Raw genomic sequence first — 24,173 nt, forward strand, 5'->3', positions numbered from 1 at the left:
TTTGTCAGGGGTGGGAAGACATTACCTCATCCCTGAGGGTTGCTTGCTGTACACACAACCCTGAGAAATGGCCCAGGTAAAGAGTAGTTAGAGCCTGGCATTACCAGAGGAGAATGTGTAGAGATGCTCAGGGCCCATGGCTGATTGCTTCTCCCAACATTCATGTATTTATATCTGTATTGTATATACTCATGGATTTCTGTTTTATTCAGTGGGTTACAATCCATTACTATCATTATTTATGTGGTCACTGGGAACTCCTTCAAGATGGCTCCTGTCTCCTTTTGATATGTCCCCATCAATCTTTGAGACGTTTCTTACTTTTTGTCACAAAATGTTACAGGCTGTATTAGTTTCCTAGAATTGCCATAGTAAAGTACCACAGACTGGTACTTTGTAGTTTAAAACAACAGAAATTTATTCTCTCATAGTTTTGGAGGCTAGAGGTCCAAAAATCAAGTGTTAGCAGAGCCATGCTCTCTTTGAAGGCTGTAGGGAAGAATCCTCCCTTGCCTCTACCAGCTTCTGGTGGCCCCCGGGGTTCTTTGACTTGTGTCAGTGTAACTCCAGTCTCTGCCTCTGTCTTTACATGGCCTTCTTCCCAGCATGTCTATATCCAAATCTACCTTTCCTTTTTCTTACATAGATACTAGTCATTGGATTTGGGGCCCACCTCAGACCTCATTTTATCTCTCCCCCACTCTGATTTATTGAGATATAATTGACATAGAATATCATGTAAATTTAAGATATAAAACGTGTTGGCAGATGTTGGGAAGATGGTGGCAGAGTACAAGGACCGTAGGTACGCCTCCTCCCACTAATACAACTAGATAACTATCAAATCATCCTAGATACCCCAGAACTAACCTGAAGACTGGCAGAACAAACTCCACAACTAAAGGCAGAGAAGAGGGCACATCCAAGAAGATAGGAAGTACAGAGACTCGTTTTGGGAGAGAAACAGAATGTGGCTGCTGTAATGGGGAGGAAGCCGTGGTTGTGGAGAGAGGCGAGATACAGACTAGCACACGGGGGAGCACATGGGGAAAACGAATCCCCAAAGCAACTGGCTTGGAAAGGCCTTCAAGAGGAGCTGAATTTCATGAACTTTAGCAACCAGCAGGGCTTAAAGCCTGGACTTTTAAAGGTCAGTGGCCTTGCTCAGGAGAGCCCATAGGCATTGAGGCTGCTATTGGAGAGAAGGAAGGACAAACAGCCTGCAGACATATAGTGTAGACACAATGATCTGAAGAGCACCTGGGTCATACAGTGGGAAGGTTATTTGCTCATCTCCTAGTGTATCCCAGAGAGGCAGAGTTCATGGAGAGATCCCTCCAGGAACAAGGGAACTGGCTTGTGCCATTTCCCTCCCCTGCACCACAGCATGAGCACAGAGCCATCTGTGGGAACCAGTACAGTGCCAACACTTGCTACCTAACTTGCTTACACCATGTCCTGCCCCCTGTGCTCTGGTGGAGTCGTCCTTCCCAGTCAGACTTGTCTCAGTCCCAGCATGGCAGGGCCCCTCCCCTAGAAGACCAGCCCAAACTCCTGTCTGCACCATGTCTCTGGACTGGGAGTTTTGCAGGGCCTCGGTTCTGGTGGCGGTGGTGACAGGTGTCATTTCACAAGCAGACCAGAGCACACCTACTTAATATTCACTGCATTCAGGCCAGGGACCAAACACTGCCCACAACAGGCAAAGAGAGCCTCTGTAGACAACTGGCCTGAAGGATAAAGTGGCCAGAACACAACAGCAGAGCACATGCAGCACACTTTAAGTCACTCCCTGTAGCACTGGGTCCTGGGAAACACACTGGGGAACTATACTACAGGACCTCTTCTTCATAAGGCTGATCCATGGAACAGCAGACATAGCTGACTTTTTTTTTTTTTTAAAGACACATTTATTCAGCATCATGATCAGACTATTACATTTAGCAATCAACAGCATGGGTGCAAAAAAAAAAAAAACTACATTAAAACCCTTTGTCGGAATGCTTTACACTTTCCACAGAACAGAAACTAAAATAACTTGTTACACAATTAGTCACAAATACAGTCCTTGAGTTTTTTGCCCATACACATGAGTATTGTCTAAAACATGTCTTCTTTGTAGCAGCTAGGGCCTGCCACCACTGTGCTTGGCTGAGTTCACAAATCTCTTGTAACCTGTAGCTTCCCTGTCACTTCTCTGGCTCTCCTCTCCTGCTAAGCTTTGTTTCTGGCAGTAATTAAAACCTTCTGCCGCTGCCGTAGCTCCTGCTGCTGCTGGAACCGCCATAGCCACCTTGGTTTTGTGGTTTGGCAAAGTATTGGCCTCCACCACCACGGGGGCCAGAGCTTCTGCCTCCAAAATTTCCTCCTTTCATGGGTCCAAAATTTGAGGGTTGATTGTTGTAATTGCCAAAATCATTATAGCTTCCGCCACCTCCAAAGTTGCTTCCATCATTACAAAATCCACCATATCCACCACCACCTCGACTGCCACCAAAGCCACCTCGACCACTGAAGTTCCCTCCACAACCAAAGTTGTCATTCCCACCAAAACCACCTCCACGACCACCATCAAAGTTTCCAGAACCACTTCAACCTCTTTCGCTGGATGAAGCACTAGCCATCTCTTGCTTAGATAGGGCTTTCCTTACTTCACAGTTGTGGCCATTCACAGTATGGTATTTCTGGATGACAATCTTGTCTACAGAATCATGGTCATCAAATGTTACAAAAGCAAAACCTCTCTTTTTGCCACTGCCTCGGTCAGTCATGATCTCGATCACTTCAGTTTTCCCATACTGTTCAAAATAATCTCTTAGATGATGTTTTTCAGTGTCGTCTTTAATGCCACCAACAAAAATCTTTCTCACAGTTAAGTGGGCACCAGGTCTTTGAGAATCTTCTCTTGAGACAGCCCTCTTTGGTTCCACAACTCTTCCATCCACCTTGTGTGGCCTTGCATTCATGGCTGCATCCACCTCCTCCTTGTGTGGCCTTGCATTCATGGCTGCATCCACCTCCTCCTCAGTGGCATACGTGACAAACCCAAAGCCTCTGGAGCGCTTGGTGTTTGGATCTCTCATTACCACACAGTCCGTAAGCATTCCCTCTTGCTCAAAATGGCTCCTCATACTCTCATCAGTTGTTTCAAAGCTCAAACCTCCGATGAAGAGCTTCCACAGCTATTCAGGTTCTTTGGGAGACTCTGACTTAGACATGACAGTGGTGGGAGGGGAGACTTTAACGATGCCTACTCAGCGGTGTCCACGGGCAGAAAGCCATAGCTGACTTTCCTAACACACAGAAACAGGCACAAAAACTTAGACAAGATGAGATGACAGAGGAATTTGTCCCAAATGAAAGAACAGGACAAGACCATGGCCAGAGATGTAAGTGAAACCGATAAAAGTAACATCCCTGATAGACAATTTAAAATCATGATCATAAAGATATTCATTGAACTTGAGAAAAGAGTGGAAGACATGAGTGAGACCCTTAACACAGAGATAAGGAATAACATAGAGATAAAAGTTTGAATAAATGAAAGGAGCAACATGCTTGATGGAATGAACAGCAGGCTGTAAGAAATAGAGGAATGAATTAATGACCTTAGAAGACAGAGTAATGGAAAGTAATCAAGTCGTACAAAAGAGAGAAAAGAGAATTATGCAGAAGGAGAATAGACTTAGGGAACTCAGTGACTCCATCAAACATAATAACATTCCTATTACAGGGATCCCAGAAGAAGAGAGAGAAAAGGGGGTAGAAAATTTATTTGAAGAAATAGTAGCTAAAAACTTCCCTAATCTGGGGAAAGAAACAGATATCCAGATCCAGGAGGGACATAGAACCTCCAACAAAATCAACAAAAGCAGATCCACACCAAGACATATTATAATTAAGATGGCAAAATGTAGTGATAAAGAAAAAAATTTAAAAGCAGTGAGACAAAAGAAGACAGTTACATATAAGGGAAACCACATTAGGCTAACAGGGGACTTTTAAATTTAATTTTTATTTACTTATTTATTTGACGGAAGCATGAACGCACAAGCAGGGAGAGGGAGAGGGAGAAGCAGGCTCCCCATAGAGCAGAGAGACTGATGTAGAGCTCCATCCCAGGACTCTGGGATCATGATCTGAGCCGAAGGCAGATGCTTAACCAACTGAGCCACCCAGGTGGAGCCACCCCTGTTAGAGGACTTTTAAAGCAGAAACCTTGCAAGCCAGAAGGGAGTGGCATGATACATTCAAAGTGTATATAGGAAAAATCTGCAGCTAAGGATACTCAATCCAGGAAGGCTATCATTCATAATAGAAGGAGAGATAAAGGGTTTCCCAGACAAAAACTAAAGGAGTTCATGGCCACTAAATCAGCCCTGCAAGAAATATTAAAGGGAACTCAGAGGAAAGGAGAGACCAAAAGTGATAGTATGAAAGTAGGAAGCATAAAAGCAATAAAACTAAATGTTTCTATATAAAAGCAGTCAAGGAAATCACAAAAATATGACATCATATACCTAAAATGTGGGGAGGAGAGGACTAAAGAATGGGTTCAAACTTAAATGACCATCAACTTAATATATAGACTGTTATATACAGAAGATATATACAAACTTAGTGGAAACCACAAATCAAAAACCACTAATAGATACACAAAGAACAAAGAGAATGAAAGTCAAATATATCACTGAAGAAAACCAGCAAACCGTGAAAGAGAAAGAGAAGAAAGGATCAGAGAAAAATTTCAGAAACAACCACAAAACAAGTAACAAAATGGCAATAAATACATATTTATCGATAACTATTTTGGATGTAAAAGGACAAAATACCGCAATCAAAAGACATAGGTGACAGAGTGGATAAAAAACAGAACCCATCTATATGCTGCCTACAAGAGACTCATTTCAGACACTGCAGATTGAAAGTGAGGGGATGGAGAAACATTTCCCATTCAAATAGATATTAAAGCTAGAGTAACAATACTTACAACACAGAAAAAAAACTTTAAAACAAAGTCTGTAAAAAAAGAAAAAGAAGGACACTATATAATAGTAAAGGAGACAATCCAACAAGAAGATATAACGATTATATGTGCACCCAACATGGGAGCACCCAAATGCATAAAACAGTTAATAACAAATATAAAGGAACTAATTGATAGTAATACAATGATAGTAGGGGACTTTAATACCCCACTTACATCAAAGGACAGGTCATCCAAACAGGAAATCAGTAAGAAAACAGTGGCTTTGATTGATGCACTGAACCAGATGGATTTAACAGATATATTCAGAACATTCCATGCTGAATCAGCAGAGTACACATTCTTTTCAAGTCCATATAGAACATTCTCCAGAATAGATAACCTATTAGGCCACCAAACAAGTCTCAAAAAATTCAAAAAGATTGAAGTCATATCATGCATCTTTTCTGACCACAATGCTGTGAAATTAGAAATCAACCACAAGAAAAAAACTAGAAAGACCATAAATACATGGAAGTTAAATAACATGTTCCTAAACAATGGATCAATCAAGAAATCAAAGGAAAAATCAAAAAGTACTAGGAAACAAATGAAAATGGAAACACAACAATCCAGAACTTTTGGGATGCACCAAAGTAGATCCAAGAGGGAAGTTTATAGCAATACAGGCCTACCTCAAGAAGCAAGATAAAGCTTAAATAAATAGCCTAATCTTACACCAAAAGGAGCTAGGAAAAGCAACAAAGCCCAAAATACTGAAGGAAGCCCTTCTGCTGAAGGAAGGAAATAATAAAGATTAGAGCAGAAATAAGTGATACAGGAACTAAACAGATAAATGAAACCAGGAGCTGGTTCTTTGAAAAGATAGAACTCATAAACCTCTAGCCAGACTCATCAAAAAACAAAGAAATACATAAAATTACAAATGGAAGAGGAGAAACAACAACCAACACCACAGAAATACAGTTGTAGGAGAATATTATGAAAAACTATATGCCAACAAATTGGACAACTTAGAGGGAATGGATAAATTCCTAGAAACATAACCTACCAAAACTGAAGCAGGAAGAAATGGAAAATTTGAGTAGATCAATTACCAGCAAGGAGATTGAATCAGTATGCAAAAAAACTCCCAATGAACAGAAGTCAGGACCAGATGACTTCATGGGCAAATTCTATCAAACATTTATTTATTTATTTATTTAAATATTTTATTTTTATTTGAGAGACAGTGCACACGCATGAGCAGGGGAGAGGGGCAGAGGGAGAAGCAGGCTCCCCTCTGAGCAGGGAGCCCAACATGGGCCTTGATCCCAGAAGCCTGGGATCATGACCTGAGCTGAAGGCAGACACTTAATTGACTGAGCCACCCAGGTGCCCCTCTATCAAACATTTAAAGAGGGATTACTATTCTTCTCAAACTATTCAAAAGAATAGAAGAAGGAAGTTCCAAATTCTGTGAGGCCAGCATTACCCTAATACCAAAACTGATAAAGACACACAAAAAAAGAATTACAAGCCAGTACTTTTGATGAATATAGATGCAAAAATCCTCAAGAAAATACTAGCAAAAAAGAGAATCCAACAATACATTTAAATCATTCACCACGATCAAGTGGGATTTCTTTCCAGTATGCAAGGGTGGTTCCATATTTGCACATCAGTCAACATGATACATCACATCAGTAAGAGAAAGGGTAAAAACCCTGTGATCATTTCGGGAGACACAGAAAAAGCATTTGACAAAGTACATGATAAAAGCCCTCAACAAAGGTTTAGAGGGAATATACCTCAACATTATTAAGGCTGTATTTGAAAAACCCACAGTGAATATCCTACATAATGGGGAAAAACAGAGCTTTTCTCTTAAGAGCAGGAACAAGACAAGGACGTCCACTCTTACCACTTTTATTCAACATAGTACTGAAAGTCCTAGCCATAGGAATTAGGCAACAAAAAGAAATAAAAGGCATCCAAATTGGTAAGGAAGAAGCAAAACTTACATTATTTGCAGATCACATGATACTCTATATCAAAAACCCTAAAGACTCCACAAAAAAACTTGAACTGAGAACTAAAAAATTAAATCAGTAAAGTCACAGGATACAAAAATCGATGTGCAAAAACCTGTTGCATTTCGGTACACTAATAACAAAGCATCAGAAAGAGAAATTAGGAAAACAGTCTCATTTACAATTGCCCCCAAAATAAGATATCTAGGAATAAACCTAACCAAAGAGGTGAAAGACCTGTACTCTGAAAACTATAAAACACTGGTGAAAGAAATTGAAGACACTAGGAAATGTATAGACACTCCATGCTAATGGATTGGAAGAACAAATATTGTTAAAATGTCTATACTACCCAAAGCAATCTATACATTTAATGCAGTCCCCATCAAAATACCAACAGCATTTTTTGCAGAACTAGAACAAAAAAATCCTACAATTTATGTGGAACCACAAAAGACCCCAAATTGCCAAAGCAGTTTTGAAAATGAAAGGCAAAGCTGGAGGTATTACAATTCCAGATTTCAAGTTACATTACAAAGCTATAGTAATCAAAACAGTATGGTACCAGCATAAAAATAGACACATCAATGGGAACAGAATAAAAACCCCAGAAGTCCACAATTATATGATCAATTAATCTTTGACAAAGCAGGAAAGAATATCCAATGGGAAAAAGACAGTCACTTCAATAAATTGGGAAAACTGGACAGCTACATGCAAAAGAATGAAACTGATTCATTTTCTTGCACCATACCCAAAAAATAAATTCAGAATGGATTAAAGACCTAAATGTGAGACTTGAAACCATAAAAATACTACAAGAGAACATAGGCAGTAATTTCTCTGACATTGAGAGCAGCAGCATTTTTTTAGATACGTCTCCTGAGGAAAAGGAAATAAAAGCAAAAATAAACTATTGGGATTATATCAAAATAAAAAGCTTCTACAGAGTGAAGGTAACAATCAACAAAACTAAAAAGCTACAGAATGAGAGAAGATATTTGCAAATGACATCCTATAAATTGTTAGTATCCAAAATATATGAAGAACTTATACAACTCAACACCCAAAAAACAATCTAATTAAAAAATGGGCAGAAGAAATGAACAGACATTTTCTCCAAAGAAGGCATCGAGATGTCCAACAGACACATGAAAAGATGCTCAACATAACTAATCATCAGGGAAGTGCAAATCAAAACTACCGTACCTCACGTGTCAGAATGGCTAAAGTAAAAAAACACAAGGAACAACAAGTATTAGCAAGAATGTGGAGAAAAAGGAACCCTCTTGTACTCTTGGTGGGAATTCAAACTTTGTAGCCACTGTGGAAAACGGTATGGAGGTTCCTCAACAAATTAATAATAGAACTACCCTCTAATCCAGTAATTACACTACTGGGTATTTACCCAAAAAATACAAAAACAGTGATTCAGAAGGATACATGCACCCCTGTATTTATAGCAACATTATTTATAATAGCCAAGATATGGAAGCAGCCCAAGTGTCCATCAATAGATGAATAGATAAAGAAGATATGTATACACAACGGACTATTATTCAACCATAAAAAGAATGAAATCTCGCCATTTGCAATGACATGAATGGAGCTATAGAGTATAATGCTAGTGAAATAAGTCAGAGAAAGACAAATACCATATGATTTCACTTGTGGAATTTGAGAAACAAGATAAATGAGCAAAGGAATAAAAAAGTGAGAGACAAACCAAGACAAACTATAAACTGATGGTTATCAGAAGGAAGGAGGATGGAGGGATGGGTGAAATAGATGATGGGGATTAAGGAGTGCACTTGTCATAATGAGCACTGGGCGATGTATGGAATCGTTGAATCACTATATTGTACACCTGAAACTAATATAATACTGTATGTTAACTACACTGAAATTTTTTTTAAAATGTAAAATTTTTTTTTTTTTTAAGATTTTATTTATTTATTTGACAGAGAGAGACACAGCGAGAGAGGGAACCCAAGCAGGGGGAGTGGGAGAGGGAGAAGCAGGCTTCCCACAGAGTGGGGAGCCCGATGCGGGGCTCGATCCCAGGACTCTGGGATCATGACCTGAGCCAAAGGCAGACGCTTAACAACTGAGCCACCCAGGTGCCCCCCAAAATGTAAAATGTGTTAATTTGATTTGATACACTTGTATTTTGAAAATGATTACCACCATAGCTAACACCTTCATCACATCACATAATTACTGTTTCTTTTTGTGGTGAAAACAGTAAGATCTACTCTCTTAGCAACCTTCAAGTATATAATGTGATATTATTATCTTTTCTTATTAGAGAAGGGCAGAGGGAGAGGGAGAAAGAGAATCTCAAGTAGGCTCCACGCCCAGTGCAGAGCTTGACAAGGGGCTTGATCCCACAACCCTGAGATCATGACCTGAGCTGAAATCAAAAGTTGGACACTTAACTGACTTGAGCTACTCAGGCACCCCAGTATGATATTAACTATAATCACCATGCTGTACATTAGATTCCCAAAACTTATTTGTCTTTTAACTGAAGGTTTGTACCCTTTGACCAACATTTTCCCATCTGCCCCTCGACCCCCAAGTTCCTGGTAAACCCCGTTCTACTCTGCTTCTGTGAGTTTGGCTTTCTTTGATTTCACATATAAGTGATATTTGTCTTCTTTCTCTGACTTTTTTTTTACTTAGCATAATGCTCTCAAGGTCCATTCATGTTGTTGCAAATGGCAGGATTTCCTTTCTCATCGCTGAATAATATTCCATTGTGTACATATATCACATCTTTTTTATCTATTCATCTGTTGACAGACAGGTTGTTTCCATATCTTGGCTATTGTGAATAATTCTTTTTTTCTTTTTTTTTTTTAAAGATTTTATTTATTTATTTGACAGAGAGATAGAGAGAGAGCCCAAGTAGGCAGAGAAGCAGGCAGATGGAGAGGGAGAAGCAGGTTCCCCGCAGAGCAGGGAGCCCGATGCGGGACTCGATCCCAGGACCCCGGGATCATGACCTGAGCCGAAGGCAGCCGCTTAACCGACTGAGCCACCCAGGCGCCCTATTGTGAATAATTCTTCAATGAACATGGGAGTGCAGATATCTCTTCAAGATCCTGTTTTCATTTTTTTTTAAGATTTTTTTTTTTATTATTTATTTGACAGAGAGAGAGAGCAGGAACACAAGCTGGGGGAGTGGGAGAGGAAGAAGCAGGCTTCCCGCGGAGCAGGGAGCCCGATGCGGGGCTCGATCCCAGGACCCTGAGATCATGACCTGAGCCGAAGGCAAACGCTTAACGACTGAGCCACCCAGGCGCCCCCTGTTTTCATTTTCTTTGGATGTAAAACTAGATGTGGGATCGCTGGATCATATGGGAGTTCTATTTTTAGTTTTTAAGGAACCTTTAAACTGTTTTCCACAGTGACCAGTTTACATTCCCACCAACACTACTGGGTATTTGAAAAGATGGTTCCCTTTTTTCCACATTCTTGCCAATGCTTGCTATCTGTCTTTTAGATAACTATTCTAACAGGTGTGAGAGGATACCTCATTGTGGTTGTGATTTGCATTCCCCTGATGATTAGTGATGTCAAGAACCTTTTTGTATACTTGTTGGCTATTTGTAAGTCTTCTCTGGAAAAATGTCTATTTAGTTTTGCTGCCCATTTTTAAATTGGCTTGTTTGGGGGTTTTGCTATTGAGTTGTGTGAATTCTGTATATATTTTAGATATCAACCCTTTGTCAGAAATATGATCTGCAAATAATTTTTCTCCTGTCCTGTAGGTTGCCTTTTCATTTTGAGCTGTTTTTGCTGTGTGTAAACTTTTTAGTTTAATGTAGTTCCACATTAATTTTTGCTTTTGTTGCTTGTGCTTTTGGTGTCAAATCCAAAAAAATCATGGCCAGGACCAATGTCAAGGAGCTTTTATCCTATGGTTTCTTCTAGGAGTTCTACAGTTTCCTTTTTTTTTTTTTTTTAAGATTTTATCTATTTATTTGCCAGAGAGAGAGAGAGTATGCGCGCATGTGCACAAGCAGGGGGAGCTGTAGGTAGAGGGAGAAGCAGGCTACCCTCTGAGCAAGGAGCCTGATGCGGAACTCAATCCCAGGACTCTGGGATCATGACCTGCGCTGAAAGCAGACGCTTAACCGACTGAGCCAGCCAGGTATCCCAAGAGTTTTACAGTTTCAGGTCTTATGCTTAAATCCTTACTCCATTCCAAGTTAATTTTTGTTACTAGTGTAAGTTAAGATAGGGGTCCAATTTCATTCTTTTGCATGTGGTTATCCAGTTTCCTCAGCACCATTTGTTGAAGAGACTATTCTTTCTCCATTGAGGGCTCTCTTGTTAAATGTTAGTTGACCATCTAGCTCATCGTAACTTGATTATATCTGCAAAAACCGTATTTCCACATAAGGTCTCATTCTTAGGGACTTGGGGTTAGGACTTGGACTGTCTTTTGGGGGGACACAATTTAACCCACTACACAGGCTCATCTTTTTTTTTTTTTTTTAAAGTAAGTCCAAATGGGGCTCAAACTCATGACCCTGAGATCAAGAGTCACATGCTCGGGGTGCCTGGGTGGCTCAGTCAGTTAGGCATCTGCCTTTGGCTCGGGGTCCTGGGATCGAGCCCCTCATCAGGCTCCCTGCTCAGCAGGGAGTCTGCTTCTCCCTCTTCCTCTGCTCCTCCCTGGCTCATGCTCACTCTCTCTCTCTCTGATAAATAAAATCTTAAAAAAAAAAAAAAAAAAGAAACTGCAAGGAGGACTGAATGGGCATATGGCAATGAGGGGAGGTGCAGAGAAACAGGAAAAAGTAGAGTGGGGCACATGGAATAGTCTATTATAATGGTTATGGGTTTCACTCTGAATAAGGGGAATAGACTCATTGATTAAAACTTATTAAAAATTAGGTATTTTTCCTGTATTGTCCAGAAAATAATGTATACATATTTTTGTTTAAATTCAATTAGGCAACATATACTACATTGTTAGTCTCAGATGTAGTGTTCAACAATTTATCAGTTCCATATAACACCCAATGCTCATCACATCACATGCCCTCTTTAATGCCCATCACCCAATTATCCCATCCCCCCCACCTCCCAAAATAATATATATTTTTAAAGATTTGTTTATTTTATTTTATTTTTTAAAGATTTTTATTTATTTATTTGACAGAGAGAGAGAGACAGCGAGAGAGGGAACACAAGCAGGGGGAGTGGGAGAGGGAGAAGCAGGCTCCCCGCTAAGCAGGGAGCCCGATGCGGGGCTCGATCTCAGGACCCTGGGATCATGACCTGAGCCGAAGGCAGCCGCTTAACCGACTGAGCCACCCAGGCGCCCCTTATTTTATTTTTTTAAAGATTTTATTTATTTGACAGAGAGAGACAGCGAGAGAGGGAACACAAGCAGGGGGTGTGGAAGAGGGAGAAGCAGGCTTCCCGCTGAGCAGGGAGCCCGACGTGGGGCTCAATCCCAGGACCCTGGGATCATGACCTGAGCTGAAGGCAGATGCTTAACGACTGAGCCACCCAGGAGCCTCTGTTTGTTTATTTTAGAGAGAGAGCGCACACACATGAGTTGGGGGGGAGAGGGAGAGAGAGAGAATCTCAAGCAGACTCCCCGATGAGTGTGGAGCCCCACTGGGACTGAATCCGAGGATCCTGAGGTCATGACCTGAGCCTAAATCAGGAGCTGGGCGCTTAACCAACTGAGCCACCAAGGCTCAATATTTGAATGAAAGTAATATAGGCATATGGAAATAAAAATTCAAACAGTATGGAAGACTCTAAAATGAAACTATATAAAGTTCTTTGCCCACATGTCATATACTCGTTCAGTTATATTTCCCAGAAGTATCTATCCGCTTGTGACTGTGTAATTATGTATGACTACCTTCATAACACTAAATCCTAAATTCTTTCTTTTAAAAAAGTGGTCTTCATAAGTTGAACATTTATTTGTCTGACATACAGGTAAAGGTTAATCTGGATAGTTCCTGCAGTTCTATTTCTGTTTGCCCTCTACCTCCACGTCTACTTTAGCAAAACCTCTTGTGGCCACCAGAGGGAGCAAAGTTCATTATAAATAAGATGGCGATTTCACTCTTAGAAATTTCTAAGGCTTTCAGTATGTTTCAGTGGTATTGTTAATACCTTGGTTCTTACTGACCATCTAGTCTCTTGCCTTTTTTTTCTTTTTTTGAATCCTTAGATTTTTGAAACTTTTATGTTTACTTGGGATCTTACTAATAACCGTATTTCTCTTCACTTTACTAGTCTGATGACTTTTGGACTAGCATCTGTTATGTTATATTTGTGTATTGTCCAAGAGGATAAATTGCATAGGTGGGAGAACTGACACTCTCTTTTGTTTTGATAGGCAAATAAGTGGTTATCTAGCTGTCCAGTAATCATCTAGCCTTTTGTAAAACTTGCTTCTATTCATCTGTGGTTTTTATAGCATTGTCCTACTTCTCAATTCATTGAACATTAGAGTACATAAATTCATATGTGTAAGTATACTCATAATTTTTGAAATTTATATTTAAAAAAATTACTGAGCAGATATGTTTATTTTTGCCAAAAATTTATCTTCTTTTGTCTTGTCATTTCAGATTTAATTTTTGTTGACTATCAGTTTTTGGTATTGAATTGGATTTCCTTTCTTTAGCTGCCTTATGCTAGATAATCATGCTTTAAGCTACCATTTCTCATATATTAAAACTCTCATCTTAGAACCTCATCTAACCTTTATACTTGATAGTACTACATCAAAGCCTGGGACCGTATTGGGTTCATCTTTGTATCCTGGCCATACTGCCTACAGGGTGATGCCATAGAAGGCACCTAGTAAATAGTTTTTAGATTATTTTAATCTCCTTCTCAAATAACCCTAATCTCTTTACATTTGTCTTTTAGGATATATTTCTAACCCTTTTTTGGCTCATCTCTCATTTCTTCAATACTCAGTATTGGGGGATTGCTTTATTTATTTACTTATTTTTATTTATTTTTTAAAAGATTTTATTTGAGAGAAAGGGAGAGAGTGCACATGAGTTGGGGGAGAGGGAGAAGCAGGCTCCCCACTGAGCAGGGAGCCCAACACTGGGCTTGATCCCAGGACCCTGAGATTATGACCTGAGTGAAGGCAGACGCTTAACCCACTGAGCCACCCAGGTGGCCTGGGGGATTACTTTATTCAATTCAGCAGCATTTATAGAGCATGAGATATGCATATTGTTATTTTAACTCCTGAAAAAAAAAACTACCTGGAAATAAATAAGGAGACTCAAAGTTTATGGTTAAGGACTAATAATGTTCCTGAAGAGATTAAAATATGCACACACAGGGTAAGTGAATTTTTTTAAAGATTTTATTCATTTATCTGAGAGAGAGAGAGAGCACATGAGCGTGGGGAGGAGCAGAGGGAGAGGGAGAAGCAGACTCCCCACTGAGTAGGGAGCCTGATTCGGGGCTGGGATTGTGACCTGAGCCGAAGGTATACACCTAACTGACTGAGCCACCCTGGTACCCCAGGGAACGGGAATTTTGAATTAAGGTGTGAATGTGGTAAAGGCCACTTTTGAGTTGATAGGAATATCATAAAGCACAAAGTCTGCATGATTAAATGTTGTTTTGCCCAAGGATTCAGCTTAAGTTGATGTTTCTCCCTAATGTTCTTGCAGTTTTTAACTATAACCTATGTTGATTATAAATTTATTTTTTAGCCCTAATCGTTTCTGTGATCCTGATTAGAGCTTTTTAGACACAGGTCATAAAAAAGAAAAGAAAGGGGGCGCCTGGGTGGCTCAGTCGTTAAGCGTCTGCCTTTGGCTCAGGTCATGATCCCAGGGTCCTGGGATCAAGCCCCGTCTCGGGCCCCCTGCTCGGTGGGAGGCCTGCTTCTCCTCTCCCACTCCCCCCTGCTTGTGTTCCCTCTCTCGCTGTGTCTCTCTCTGTCAAATAAATAAATAAAATCTTAAAAAAAAAAACAAAAAACGCCTACAGAGACAATGCCATTAACATAGAAGAATGAAGTGGGTTGGGATTTATACATAGTTGTGCGATTGTGGTTTACAGAGGTGTGCAGGCCTTATTTAAACAGGGGAATTAGACCTTAGCTCCATCCAGTTTTTGCTGTGAGTGCCAGAAGGGGTGTGAAATCTACGTTTTTATGTGACATCTCTTGATTTTTAAATAAGGCTTAAAAAAAAGTAAGCACAATGTGAACCAAATCAAACACATCTACAGGCCACATTTCCAATTGAGGGGCTCTATCTTTCTTACTTTATTTTAATTTCACATGTTGAAATTCTTGCTGAGCATTTCTACTTTAGTGTTGGCAGTAGGGCTTCAAACTCAGTGAATCCAAGGTAGAACTCATTAACTAGCCCCTCACCTGCCTTCAACTGTTTTCTTCTGTTTTATTGCCTATCTTACTTATGGTATTGCCATATACCTAGTTAATTCATGTGAAAAACCTAGGAGTAATCCTGCATCTTTCCTTACTACTTCTTAGTGGCCCATTATCAAGTCTCAATACCTTCTAAGTAGTTGTAAATAATTCACATCTAGCATTCTCTTTCCTAGTTTATGCTCATCCTTTAAGACTAAGTTCAGTGTATTTTCACCTCTAGGAATCTTTTCCTCATTCCTTGAACCTTACTGAGATAGTCAAAGTCCCTGTTCTCTGTGGCCCACACTTTCATTGTACTTAGTTCTTTGCATTTAGATTTTCTTTCTCTTCTATGGTACTGTAAATTTACCCAAAATTAAGATTATATTTTACTAATATTTATATTCCCTGTACCAGGACAGTATCTGAAACAGAAGAGGATCAGTAGATGTTGAGCTGAAATGATCTGACAGTTGTGTCCCGTGTGGTGCCGGGGAAGGGTTGTTTTTGCTTCATAAAGCTTTCCTGGTTATAATAGTGCCAAGTTAGTAGGAAATCAACTTAAGGCCTTGTATACATTGAATTCTGAATGCAGTGTCTTTATTCCTCTTTTGTATGGCTTATGTCCATATTTTCTCAGATATGTTATATATGGATTAATTGGGTTAGATTTTAATGGGGTTAAGTACTGTATTCTTTATGCAGGAACATGAAAGTTAATGCTTAATTAACTGCACATGGAGTTTTGGGTGAGCCAGAGAGGAGGAGAAACCTTAAGAGGTTGAAATATATTTGAAATAGGCATTTATCTAGGATATGCCTGTTTTTAAAAAGAGCGTTATGTAGTGCAGGAGAAGCTTGCTTCAAAAACAAGGCAGGACGGACATCTGGGAGGCTCAGTCAGTTAAGCGTTTGTCGGCCTTCGGCTCAGGTCATGATCCCAGGGTCCTGGGCTCCTTGCTCAGCTGGGAGCCTGCTTCTCCTTCTGCCTGCCACTCTCTCAGCTTGTGCGTTCTCTCTGTCTCTCTCTCTCTGACAAATAAATAAATAAAATCTTAAAAAAAAGGGGGGGACAGAAAAATCCAAAATTCCTTGGCTGGACTATATAGTAGTTTAGAGAAATTGAATTGTCTTTTAATTCAGTGGACTGTAGAGGGCAGTGTTTGACAGTTTAAAGTTACAGTGATTTCCTGTGAAGGTAAATACACTGACATTGTGCTTATTTTGTGTTTTCTTATAGAAACACATTACAGTAACTGTAGGGTTAGAAATTTAAAAAATTTTTAGCTGTATTTAATATATCAAAATGTAATGTTTTCATGAAAAGTAAAGATATAGTTTCAATAAAGAACATCTTATCTTTACATCCAAAAATGTTGTAGCCTTGGAATAAGAGATGAGAACTAAAAATGAGAAAAGATTTTGTTGTTCTGTTTAATTCATATAAGAAAAATAAACAATATAAATTTCATTTCGTAATCTAAATTTATTAGAAAATTAGTATGTTGTGTAACTAAAATTTTCTTTTATAGAAGAATTCTTAAGACTTTCCTCTTGTGCAATTGAATAGGGTATATTTCCTTGTGAGTAAAACAGTTACACATTTGAGTAGACTAATTCAATTATGATACTAAAGACTTAGAAGAAATAGTCTAGGAATAGTTCCTTTTGGAGAGAGTTATTATTTCACATTTATTTTAATTAAAAAGCAACTTATGTGCATTAATTAGGAATTAGTAATTGAAACTGCACTTTATCTAGTTTCCAGATTATAAAGAGATTTTATTTATTTATTTGACAGAGAGATAGCGAGAGCAGGAACACAAGCAGGGGAAGTGGGAGAGGGAGAAGCAGGCTTCCCGCGGAGCAGGGAGCCCGATGCGGGGCTCGATCCCAGGACCCTGGGATCATGACCTGCCCCGAAAGCAGATACTTAATGACTGAGTCACCCAGGCACCCCAAGAGATTAATTTTTCTACTGAAAAACCATTTGTTCTAAAAGAAGAACCCTATTATAACACGTTTTGTTATTAGGAACAAATACTAAATATATTTTGGGTCAAACTTATTAGTTTCCATATACAGGTAATTTCTGATACAGAAAAGCATGGTGTATTAGTAAAAACATAAAATGGTCTACCCTGGGGCGCCTGGGTGGCTCAGTTGTTAAGCGTCTGCCTTTGGCTCAGGTCATGGTCCCAGGGTCCTGGGATTGAGCCCTGCATCGGGCTCCCTGCTCGGCGGGAAGCCTGCTTCTCCCTCTCCCACTCCCCCTGCTTGTGTTCCCTCTCGCGCTGTGTCTCTCTGTCAAATAAATAAATAAAAATCTTTAAAAAAAAAGGTCTACCCTACTGACTTTATAAAGGGTTGCACAGTATGGAACTATAGAATTCTAAACGCGTGCGTGTGTGTATGTGTGTGTGGGTTTGCATTTTCCAATTTAATCTAGTGGTCCCTATTTGTGGTTAAAAAATGTATAATGTTTTGGTTAGTTTCAGGGGAATTGACAAATAGGATAATCATCTGATGTATTCATTGGGTATTTTCAGATTGCTTCACGCATTTACTTGTCCTCTGCCGTTACAGTTGCCAGTTGAAGAAAGCAGGCAGTATGTGTCTGTGTGCCTGTGTGTGTGTGTATGCGGAAACTTTGAGTGACACCTTCATTCTTCATTAAAAAATAATTTAGTGGTGTAACTTAAAACGTGAATACTTTTAGGACTCACATTCTATCTTTAAATAGCACTGTAGTTTTGCATTATAGATGTCATATAAAACTACCTTGGGATAAACTTCTAATGTTTTCATTGATATTAGTGGGATTAGATTGCATTGGAACCAGATTCTGAAATATAATGGGTATTAGTTTTGGTATTTCTTCTTGCAGTACCTGGACATAATAAATAAGTGTTGTCATCCTCCAGAGTTTTCCAGTTTCTCCTTAGGTTGAATATTTCATATATTTGAAAAAAACTTTAGCGGAATTCCTAGTCATTTATAATTTTAAATTAAATAAAATGGAAATATACTTGGGGAAGAGAAGTTTTGGGAATTTTTTTTTTGTTGTTTTTTTTTAATGAGATATGTCCCACTTACTCTTTTTAACATATAATTAAGTTTTACCATAGCATTTTCCCATCATATAGTAGTTAGGACACTGGGCTTTTTTAAATTTAGGGCTTGAAAAATCTGTTAATTTGGTTTTGAAACCCAGTAAGGAAGATAATTTTTTCTTCCCCATTTATTTTAAAAATAAAATGACATAAAAGTCAGTGAAATTATATCCCACAAACTTAATGAATGTTTTATTACAATCCTAATATATTCTATACCAAAGCAGTATATATCTTTCATACAAATTTATTCACATATACATACATATACATAAGATTAAAAGATTTTGTTAGTCTCAGTCCTTTTATTTTTAGTTCTGTAGGGTAGGTATTATTCCCCTCTCACAGACAAGGAATCTAAGGCTCACAGAGTTTAAGTAATATAGACATTAACCGGCTGATAGCTAGAAAGTACAAAAGCAAGAGTTTCAGACCTAGGCTTGCTTAACTTAGATATATGGTATGCATTATTTTGTCTATACACCATATTGCTCTTTTTAGAAGATTTTGGCTTTTTGTGGATATGTTTTGTTCCATGTTGTCTTTTCCTTAAATATTTATCAAATATTTGACCCTGTTATATTGGAGCCTGATAGTCTTTTCTAGGACTGTCTACCCTTTTAAAAGCAAATGTAGATTTCAGCTGTATTTTAAGCCAGTTTAATAACTTCATATTTTATAACTTTTAAAAGAGAAATATACACCAGATTTGTTTCAAGATGCCTTTATAGCTTTGTACTCTTTCTTTTTTTTTTTTTTTTTAATGATTTTATTTATTTATTTGAGAGAGAGAGAGCACATGAGAGGGGGGAGGGTCAGAGGGAGAAGCAGACTCCCCGCCGAGCAGGGAGCCTGATGCGGGACTCGATCCCGGGACTCCAGGATCATGACCTGAGCCGAAGGCAGTCGCTTAACCAACTGAGCCACCCAGGCGCCCTGTACTCTTTCTTTTTTTAAGATTTTATTTATTTGACAGAGAGAGACACAGTGAGAGAGGGAACACAAGCAGGGGGAGTGGGAGAAGGAGAAGCAGGCTTCCCGCGGAGCTGGGAGCCCGATGTGGGGCTTGATCCGAGGACCCTGGGATCATGACCTGAGCTGAAGGCAGGCGCTCAACGACTGAGCCACCCAGGCGCCCCGGGCTTTGTACTCTTTCTTGACAACATAGTGTTACTTCTTGTATTTCACACTGGATATAAATGAATATGAACAGAATCATTAGTAAATTGGAAATTGTAAAATAATTGAAAAGTGATCTTTTTCTTTGTTCTGAAACTAATATTTCCGTAATGTTTTTGGTAACAACTTACAGTGTTTGAAAGTATTTAGAAGTATTAATTCTATGTTAGATTTACAGTGAGGAGAAATCTTAACATGGACTGAATATTACAGTTTCAGAGTTTTAACCTTATGTGTTACAACAACTGTGTATGTGCATATAAACTGGTATCAATATAGACATAATACAGGTATAAGATTATAAATATTTTGATCAAGTGAATCTAGAACTTCTATTTTGGTAGTGATGGTTTGTTTGTTGTGTGTATGTACACATGTCTTATATGTGTGTATTTAAATTTCCTTCATACTACCTGCTGTCATTTAGCATTCAATATCAGTAATTATAGCAAAAGAGTTTGATGGTATTACTAAGAAATGAGATACATTAAAGCCTCAAAAATAGCAACATTGTGTTTACATATGGTGTTAACATTGCATCCCAAATAACTATTTGTATTGCTTACTTAAAAAAAAAAACAAAAACGCTTGGAACTGTCCCCTATTTAAAGTTTTTAAAAAATTCTGAACATTGTTTTGTATATTAAAATTTTTTAAAACTATAAGGATAATCTTTTTAAATTTAACTTTAATTCCAGTGCGGTTAACATACAGTAGTTTGTTAGTTTCAGGTGTACAATGTAGTGATTCAGCAGTTCCATATATTACTCAGTGCTCATCAAGATAAGTGTACTCCTGATCCCCTCCACCTACTTCATGCATCCCCTCTGGTAACCTAGATGGATAAATTTTAAGGTTGATTTCCCTTCCCATCCCCCCAAATATGCATCATGTGGAGAAGTTTTGTATATTGAGAGATTGAATTTTTAAAATGTCTAATATTTGTGCAGTAGCTAAGTCATTTTTATCACTATTTTAATCTTTGTGTTCTTTCTACATATTAATTTTTATAGTTCACAGAGGGTTTCTCTTATATATCTTTTATTCTATGGAATTATTATTCTGGAATAATTACTCTGGTACTGTACTAGATTTCTATACTTCCAAGTGCTATAGTCTTTGTTTTCTTTTCAGATCTATTTGTGTTGTAAAACTAGGGGTGACTATGTTAATTTGTCCTTTGAGAATCAGTTTAGCTAAGATTTATTGAGCCTTTTCAGGCTGCATTACTTAGCATAAACTAATGCTGTAATCCTGCTGAAATCTTATAATAATAATGATTAATTATATGTCATCTTCTGAAATTTTTAAAGAATTGATGCACTTTGGAATGTGATTTTTCTCAGTAAACTCAAGACCATTTACTTTTTACCTCCTTCCTCTAGCATTTCTGCAATCAATGGAAAATCACAAAATCATCTAAATTAGAAGATTTTATGATTTTTACAATTATTGATTATACACACACACACACACACCCATACATATACACACACACCTTTGTGTTTATAACATCTCCCAGGGAAATTTAAATAGGGATGTTCCCTGTGGGACCAACAACTAACCTCTTTCGGCTTTATCCAGAGTTTCCAGGGATGCTTGATGGGGTGTGTCAGCTGAGTCTGCACTAAGTCATGATGCTGTCGCCTTCTGATACTGAGTCATTCTTGTCTATCAGTAAGGTGTGAGCATTCTTTCCTAGTGTAGCTTTTTGCCAGATGTCACCTTACCATGTGAATCAACCCTGAATAATGAAGTAAGGGAAGAGTTAACATATTTTGTACACAAACAACCCCAGCAGAGGATATGTTAACTTACAGGAAGGGTTTGACACTAGTTGGAACCCCTCAGATCAGGCCTTGTCCTATTTTTATATAACTTCCTAAAATTTCAGCACATCAGATATAATATAATTAGGTGCATACATAATTTTAGTACTTGGAGATATAAACATTTTTCTGTGTTTACAGATGTGTGTGTGTGTGTGTGCACATATGTGAAGGAAAATTGGTATGAACCTCTCCTGAGGCTGAAAACCATTTATCTTGAATAATTTGCTATACCAACCACACTGCTTTTTTCTTTGATCATTTTTATGCTTAGAAAAAATCTTCAGCCTTTTAATTACCTTATGCTGGTTGGAAAAGAATGAAGTGTCAATTATCTCTTTCCTTCCAGGATGACAGATTAACTTTTAATTATTTGTATCATTTAAGAACAAGAAAATATCAATTGCAAAATGAGCAGAACAATAATTCTTAAGTTGCAGATTTCTGTTTAAGTTATTTTCACAGGTTAATGCAAAAAGCTCTGAAATTTGGGAAAGCTTAGAATATGCTTCTATTCAGATAACACTTTTAAGAAATGGGTTTAACAAAAAATTGGAATAGTTAGGTATTTTTATTCGTCTCCATACAATGACAGTTGGTTTTTCTTTTCTTTTTTAATTTTATTTATTTGTCAGAGAGAGAGAGCAAGCACAAGCAGGGGGAGCAGCAGGCAGAGGGAGAAGTAGGCTCCCCACTGAGCAAGGAGCCCGATGTGGGACTTGATCCCAGGACTCTGGGATCATGACCTGAGCCGAAGGCAGACGCTTAACCAACTGAGCCACTCATGCATCCTGGCAGTTGGTTTTAAATGCTGCTTCAATCATGTACTTAAAAATCAATTCAACTTGGGGCACCTGGGCGGCTCAGTCGGTTAAGCGTCTGCCTTCAGCTCAGGTCATGATCCCAGAGTCCTGGGATCAAGCCCCGCATCGGGCTCCCTGCTCAGCGGGAAGCCTGCTTCTCCCTCTGCCTCTGTCATTCCCCTGCTTGTGTTCTCTCTTGCGCTCTCTCTCTCTCTGACAAATAAATAAACAAAATCTTTAAAAAAAAAAAAAAAAAAAAAAAAAAAAATCAATTCAACTTAACTTTATATATTCTTATAAATATACTTTATAGTGAGCACAAGCAACATGGCCTCTTAATGCCTGGGTATGGTAAGATGTTATAGATGTAGCATTTGTTTGTATGAAAATAGTAAAAGCTGTGTTCCTGCCTTTTCTAGGCCTTTTTATTTTTTTTAATTTCTGTATACTGGCGTTCCTCATCAGCTATGTAAATATAGAATCATAGGAGGCTTGAGATCTTCTAGGTATTTAAAATATTGTAATATATACCATAGTTTAAGTGTATGCTGTTTTACAGATAGCCCTCATTTCAGGGAGAGTCCTATCTTTAAATAATTCATATCATTGCTATTCTAAGAAGTGCTTTTGCAGTCAAATATCTGAAAGGTGATTGACTTTTTTCCCGTAGCTCCATAATTTATAAGAAAACATAAAATGAAAAGACTAGACCAAGATAATTTTGGTGCATGGTTATAATTTTAATATTAGTACAGAGAATAAAGACTAAGTCTGTTCAGAATAGACTAGTTAACTAACTGATCAACCTGAATTTTATATAACTCCTTTTCATTGTTTATGTTTTTGCATTTAATTTGTAGGTGTTGGGTGTCTTTGATTTTATGTCTTTTGAGAAATTTATGATCGGGTACTTTATTTATGACATTGTAGTCTCAGCTTAGGCAATTGATTGAAATACAATACAGGGAAATTTAGTATTTTTTAAAAGCTTAAATTGGGAAAATGAACCAACAGTGCTAATGTGGAGTTGTTTTGGAGCAAGGTAAGAAGGGACTGGTGGGTTAATTTCTTTATACTTCTATTCATCCTCTATTGTTAAGATCTTATTTATAATATTTGAAATGATTTACTTTTGGAGCTTTGTAGTATATTGTTACGTTTTAAAGTTGTGAAGGAAGATGATAATTCATTGAGATTATATATGTAGAAAAGTATAAACCCTAGAGTGTAATGCAAATATAAATTATTATTTATACCAACTATAATATTTAACAGAGACAAGAATTATATTAATAATGTACCAAAAAATAAATGTGATGCAGTGTTAGTGTTGCTGGGGAAATTAGTGAAAATGTAGTACACGGTAGGCTGTGTTGAATAGATGACTGGGTTGAAATTATGGAGGAATTATTCAGAGGGAAAAGTTAATTCATTTCCTTTTTGTGGCTGCAAACCTTGAATCATATAGGACTGATTTAGTTAAGTCTAAGTCATATTCCTTTTATGCGGATTTGGAAAATATAGTTTTTCTCCATATATATCCAATCTGTCAGCTGTGTGATTAAATTTTATTAAGTTGAAAATAAATACCTTCATTTTAAAGAAAATATTACAAAGACAAAAGATGTGTGTGATCTGAAGAGAAACAATAGATTAATGTATAAGGAAGATAAGATGTGTATGCGCACACACACACACACACACACACACACACACACACACAGAAAATGAAATACTACTCAGCCTTGAAAAAGAATAAGATCTTCCCATTTGCAACAATGTGAATGGATCTAGAAGTTATTAAGTGAAGTAAGTTAGAGAAAGACAAGTACCATTTGATTTTACTTATATGGGG

At 38.1% G+C, this 24,173-nt stretch overlaps 1 protein-coding gene and 1 pseudogene across 3 annotated transcripts in view; one reads left to right on the forward strand and one right to left on the reverse strand.

Annotated features, from left to right (window-relative positions):
• ACBD6 (acyl-CoA binding domain containing 6) overlaps nucleotides 1-24,173 on the forward strand; it is a 214,957-nt gene that overhangs the window by 17,688 nt on the left and 173,096 nt on the right. The gene's annotated exons all lie outside the window — the stretch shown is intronic.
• Nucleotides 1,887-3,218, reverse strand: LOC118546403 (heterogeneous nuclear ribonucleoprotein A1-like; annotated as a pseudogene).

The sequence above is a fragment of the Halichoerus grypus genome, chromosome 7 (assembly GCF_964656455.1).
Source record: "Halichoerus grypus chromosome 7, mHalGry1.hap1.1, whole genome shotgun sequence".
In the NCBI taxonomy this organism is placed as follows: Eukaryota; Metazoa; Chordata; class Mammalia; order Carnivora; family Phocidae; genus Halichoerus; species Halichoerus grypus.